This window comes from Pantherophis guttatus, chromosome 3 (assembly GCF_059756535.1).
Source record: "Pantherophis guttatus breed Tessera chromosome 3, ASM5975653v1, whole genome shotgun sequence".
NCBI classification, from domain to species: domain Eukaryota; kingdom Metazoa; phylum Chordata; class Lepidosauria; order Squamata; family Colubridae; genus Pantherophis; species Pantherophis guttatus.
The window spans coordinates 78,916,858-78,922,857 of record NC_142065.1 but is presented as its reverse complement, the minus strand read 5'-3'; the positions used below and the strand labels follow the sequence as shown (position 1 = coordinate 78,922,857).

The 6,000-nt window shown below is 43.4% G+C and overlaps 1 protein-coding gene and 1 long non-coding RNA gene across 6 annotated transcripts in view; one reads left to right on the top strand and one right to left on the bottom strand.

The window, feature by feature from the left end:
* Positions 1-341: 341 nt before the first annotated feature.
* LOC117677137 (uncharacterized) lies at positions 342-4,237 on the bottom strand. The gene is made up of 2 exons (XR_004594664.3): positions 4,152-4,237; positions 342-486 (listed from the first exon to the last, which is right to left on the bottom strand). It is a non-coding gene; the product is annotated as an uncharacterized LOC117677137 (long non-coding RNA).
* Positions 4,089-6,000, top strand: part of SSX2IP (SSX family member 2 interacting protein) — a 30,994-nt gene continuing 29,082 nt past the window's right edge. For 2 of the 5 annotated variants that reach the window (XM_087889887.1, XM_034437115.3), the window contains exon 1: positions 4,511-4,634. The gene's annotated coding sequence lies outside the window, so the exon portion shown is untranslated. Of the gene's footprint in view, positions 4,298-4,510; positions 4,740-6,000 lie in introns of those variants that run through there. The other 3 variants (XM_034437117.3, XM_034437114.3, XM_087889885.1) reach the window with 2 other exon arrangements.

Sequence of the window (6,000 nt, the reverse complement as noted above, 5' to 3'; positions counted from 1 at the left end):
TATCCAGGCCTAACATTTCAAGCCTGGTGGTATAGGGAATTTTATTTCGAGCAGAGGATTTGTGTACTCTTCTAGTAAAATATCTCTGGACCCTCTCTAATGTATTGATGTCTGAAATACAGTGAGGGTTCCAGGCAGGTGAGCAGTATTCAAGGATAGGTCTGGCAAAGGTTTTGTATGCCCTAGTTTGAAATATAGTGTTACCAGAGAGAAAACTTCGTAAAATAACCTTGACAACTCTTAATGCCTTTTTTGCAATGATGTTACAATGAGCTCTGGGACTTAGATCTTTTGAAATGAGTACTCCTAGGTCCTTGACAGAGTGTGGGTCAACTTTTAGATCATTTCCAGCCAGCATATATTTGATGTTCTGATTTCTATTGCCAATGTGCAGGACTGAACATTGATATGCAGAGAGAGGCTGAGCAAGTGAGATGATATATGAGAGTTGTTGTTTTTTCCAGTGTTCACATTTCCATCCAGCATCTAAGTACATGTCAGGCAGAGAAAGAGAGAAAGACACAAGAGTTTTATAGATAGATGATATATATGATTTGAAATAATATTGATACATTGAAGACTGGATCTACACAGTACTTTGGGGGGGGGGGGATTACAAAATATTTTTCAAACACACAGCTAATTCTGTGTAAACAGTGTAAAAATACTGCAGCAGTTGAATGTTATAAAATATAACTACATATATAATTTGTTCAGATTCAAAGTGGCAGAATCCCAGAATCTACTATATGAACACTCCAATCCCAGAATCTACTATATGACACTCTGCTCATAACTATAGAAGTGATAATCAAATCTACTTCAGGTGAAGTGGGTCACAGTATTTCTTTTTAAGTCTTTGTGCACAATTAGCACTTTTAAATAATGGGGCTTGACAGTAATCAGCTAGATCTCACTTCCTGATAGAAACATAGTAGATAGCTGGTCCAAAGTCTCTGCCATAAAACAAGTACAACTGAGGGAATAGGTTCAAAGAGCAAAACATTTAATAATCAGCAACCATTCTGGGAGTTAGTATTATTATAGCACATCCAAAGCACATCCAAAACATGTACTATATAAGTTTGATCATTAAACTATATCAAGAATTGCAGCTCTTATATTCAATAATATTGAAGATACAGAACATTTCTGAAATTCCCCATAATTTTCTTTATAGAGTTTATACACAAAAACTTTCTATAATTTTGGTAATTGCACTATGTTTAGTAGATTGGCTTCTAGAACAGAAATCTTTGAGCAGGTAATTATTTTTTTACTTATACATACTATACTTTTATATTTTAATTCAACTTTTCATTGAAATCTGCTGCATATATAGGTAACTAATTAACCCTGGAATTTACCTGACTCAATTTTATGACTACTTTTACAACAGTTAAGTAAATCATGTGCTCATTAAGTAACCCACATGTCATTGGGCAAATGTTTTTTTACAGATATCTTCCAGAAAACAACAAAAACATAGTAAATCATGGTCATGTGATGCAGGGTGCCGCAACTGGTATAAATGCAAGCTGGTAGCCAAGTATCTAAACTGCAATCATAAGATCACAGGGAAGGGTGCAGCAGTTATAACTTTGAGGACAGGTAGTAAATTTTTAAAATAACTTTGAGCAGTTATTAAGTCATAGGTCATTAACTGTGGGTTACCTGAATATTTCTGCACCTGTTGTCTCACTGGGAAGAATTATTCATTTGGGTTTTTGAACGAAAGTTTATCTCTCCTACAAAATGGTTCATAAAACTACCTCAGATAAAATAAATGTTGGGCAGTATGTAAAGTTATACAGAAGCTAGATAATAAAAATAAAGCATCCTCATTTAATTTCTTCTCAGTTACATAGGCATATCCTTTAATTTTACCTTTGTAGCTCTTTAAAGTAAATTGTGCTGAAAGTAACTGAAGTTATCCAATTACCCAGTGCAAATGTAAACCTTGATTTTGTTTGTCCTAGTCCAAAACCTTAGCCACTGTACTACATAAAGTAAAAATTATTGTGATAAAATGATTCCTCATGCAGAGTGTGAAACCTATTGCTCTTAAATTCTTACTCAGTTTTAAGTCCCAGCCTAAAATATAGCATGAGCAACAGTAAAGAATATTCAAAATTGTAATTTAATAATCAGCAACCATAACTGGGAAGTTATTATTGTGTGCCATAATAACCAAAGCTGACTGTTTAGACTAATATTAAATACATTTACTCAGAAATAAATTGAACTGAAAGCATAAATTATAAATGCTGCTGCCCTATAGCAGTTATTTAACAGATCACATGAGTAGGATTTATAAGTGAACAACTATGCATAGGATTTGGCTGTGTTCCTTCACTGATCTATTAAGAGCTCATAAAAGTAGTTTATTTCTTCAGAAATAAACTGTATCATAGTTATTAGGGATTATGTTGGACTATGCTATCTAAATTTTATGCAGTTTGTGATAACTACTACTGTCTCATCTGTATATCTTGAAAAAGCTGAATTATGCATCACAGATTCATACCAAATTTCATTTTTACCCAGTTATTTTTATATAGAGAATACTTATAGTTCCAGGAAGGATTCTACGGTTATTGTGTGATGGAAAAGTAATTCCCATATACAATTGAAGAATGTTATCCTATTAAAAATCTTAAGTGAATTATTCATATTATCTCAATTAGGGGACCAGATCTGGGTTGCAAAAATCCAAGTGATCACTAAGTGGATTTCTTTACTGCTATTCAATGGTCATTCGTTCAAATTTTGCAGTCCAAAATGCTTTAATTAATGATTTAAAGGGGAAAAACATCAAAAGAGGTTGTGTCTCAAACACTATTGGGCAAAAACCTCAGAAATTGTGTTGTTTACACAAGAGGTTCCTCTGGAGCCCCAGAAGATGAGTTCAATCTCTGTCACCATTATCTAACTGCTAACAACAGAAATTGTGTAAGGGTAGTCCTCCACATAAAACACCATGCTGAGCTTTTACGAAGCCCAAAGCTAATAGAAGCATCTCTGAGCACAGAATCAAAAGTAACAACTTTTCTATGCTATTCCTTTCTGATTAGATGGAACCATAGCTATAGTAATTCTTAACCACCTGGCCAGTTAACTCCCATTTTTTGGAGTGGTAGGAGTTGCAATAGAATAGACCAGGGGTCAGCAACCTGCGGCTCCAGAGCCGCATGTGGCTCTTTGGGCCGTCTGCTGTGGATCCGTCAGGTGATCCCACCACTGGCTGGCCCCGCACCTCACCCTCCCCTCCCAGTCACTCCTCACCTGGCCTGAGAAGGTAAGGGTGACGGCGGGGGTTGGAGAAACGGCCAGGGCAGAGACAGAGAGATACAGAGAGAGGAGAGAGACATAGAGAGATAGAAGGAGGGAGGGAGGGAAGGAGAGAGATATGTCAAAAGGATTTTGTGGTTCCCGGTGTTTTTTAACAACTGGTTCTCTGCCCTAATGACCAGCTGGGTAGACTGGCTAGGAGGGAGTCATGTGACTGGTGGAAGTGAGTGACATCAAGTTGGCCATGCCCACCCAGGTTTTGTGGCTCCCCGTGTTTTCTTTTCTCTGGGAAAAGGGGCCAAATGGCTCTTTGAGTATTTAAGGTTGCAGACCCCTGCAATAGACACCAAGGAATATCAAGTTGTATAAAGCTAGTTAAATATGCCTAGCAATTTGTCACATTTATAAGGGGCAGAAAAAAAGATTTAACTATTTCCTAGGAAATAAAAAATTTTCCGGGAGCAGAGAGTTAGTGGCAACAGCAGTGTGACCTTCTTTTTCAATCCACTTGCAAGGAAGACCAAATTACTGCCACACGTGGGAAAATACTCCCGCTGCGTGGATCAAATTAAGATCTGAGTGAATCCCAAAAATGCAATTATTGAAAACTTAAAAGCTCCCTGGGAAATTAAGCCCCCACCCCCCACTTCAACCCAGCAGGTGCATCTTCTTTTCTGAGAACTTTTAATAACGGGAAACCTATCGCCTCCTCCCCCACTCCAATCCTCTTTTCCTAAAGCTAACCCCTCCCCTCACAAATCCTTTCAGTAAGACCTTCTGAGCGCTTTCCTCGCCTTAGGAGTCTTAGCCAATAACCTAACAATAACTTCTGCGACAAGCTTCAGAGGACGCAGAAATACCTAAGAAAAGTACTGTGGCAACTTAAATGCGAGCGTTTCGACTATATCACTGCCTCGGGGATAACAAGCCCACGGTCAGTCGAGATACCGCGGTCTTGCTTCGGGGTTATCTCCAGCAAGCTAAACGAAGGCGGAGGCCGCAACAGGTGAGGAGACAGAGCGCTTCTGGCTGGCTGAGGGGGCGGGGGGTGGGTGGGTGGGAAGAGAGAGGTAGCAGCTGCAGCGTCTCCCAGGCCCCTTGTTGAACGGTCTCCTAGCAACCGCTCGGCCAATTGGGGTGCCGCGTGGGGAAAGAGAAGGCGGGGTTTGCGCCCAACGCCGCGAGCCGCGCGAGCGGGAGGGGCCAGGTCGGTTGGCGGAGTCGAGGGGTGGGTGGGAGGCTGGGTCGGCGCAGCAGCGGCGCGAGCAGCTGCCGTTGGGAACCTGAAGCTCGGCTGGCTTGTCCGGACGAAGCCCGGTCGCCCCGCCCCTTCTGTGCAGCAGGTGGGAAGTGCCAAGAGGCATGTCCACTAAAGGACGGGCAGCTGCCGCCCAACCCCGAGAGAGAAGGCGGTGGAATGTCCCACCCTCCCGGTTCTCCTGGAGCAGGTCTGGGCTTGAGCTCTGCACGCCGCAGCGGCGGCGGCGGCGGCGGTGGGAAGAACCAGGGCGCGCGCTTGCGTCAGGATAGTTAGGGGGGGTGGCCGCCGGCTACCGTTGCATGCTGAGGGGAGAGCATGACTGGTGGGGTGGTGCAGGCTGGGAAAACGGGTAGTCGTGTTGCAGAGAGGGAGAGAGAGAGCGTGCATTCGCGTTGGAGTGGAGAAAAATGGGGAGGGGGGGTGAGGTGAGACAGAGGGGGGGGGGAGTAAACCCACGTGCGGACCGCAGCCTGCTTCCCGCCTCTGAATAAGTTGTTAAATAAACACTGCAGGGCTGTTACCCTCTCCGTTTAAGGCAGCTTCCCCCCCCCCCCCACACGTTTATTTCTCGGCGCAAAAAAAAAAAAAAAGGCAAAGCGTGCACGTGAGAAGGGGAGCCTGGACGAAAACACGGCGGGCGGCGGGGGGGACACGGACATTTGGAGGCAGGCGGTGGAGACCCCCCCACCCCCACCCGACAAGGTCGGAGCGTGCGCGCGCATTCTGCCTTGAGGTTTTGATAAGCCGCGGCGTCCGAAGCCGCCCTCCTGGTGATGCGTGTTCTGTGGGTGATAAACCTTAATCGCTTGAAGTCGCCTGGGAGGATGACCCACGTCGCATTTTTTTATTTTATTTTTTTAGATCTGGTTGCTCCAGTCTCCAAATGCTGCAGCCCACCCCACTCACCCCCCCATCGAGTCTCTCTGTTTGAGGCACAGAATAGATTAGAATGAATGAGCTGGCGGAAGGGACCTTGGAGGTCTTCTAGTCCAGCCCCCTGCTCAAGCAGGAGAACCTATACGATTTCAGACAAGTGGACTGTCCAGTCTCTTCTTAAAAACCTCCAGTGATGGAGCACCCACGATTTCTGGAGGCAAACTGGTTAATTGTGCTCACTGTTAGGAAGTTCCTCCTTAATTGCAGGTTGCTTCTCTCCTTGATTAGTTTCCAACCATTGTTTCTTGTCCTGCCCTCCTGTGCTATGGAGAATAATTTGACCCCCTCTTCTTTGTGGCAGCCCCTAAAATACTGGAATACTGCTATCATGTCACCACAGAGAACAGTTTGGTATTTGCTCCATTCAAATTTAAAAATATTTTTGTATTCCTTTATATTATATCAACTTTCCCCAATCTGGTGCCTTCCGGATATGGCTGGTTGAGATCAGTTTAATTCACCTGAAGGCTGAGATTTGGGAAGGCTGACTAAACTATTTTTCATGACTAATG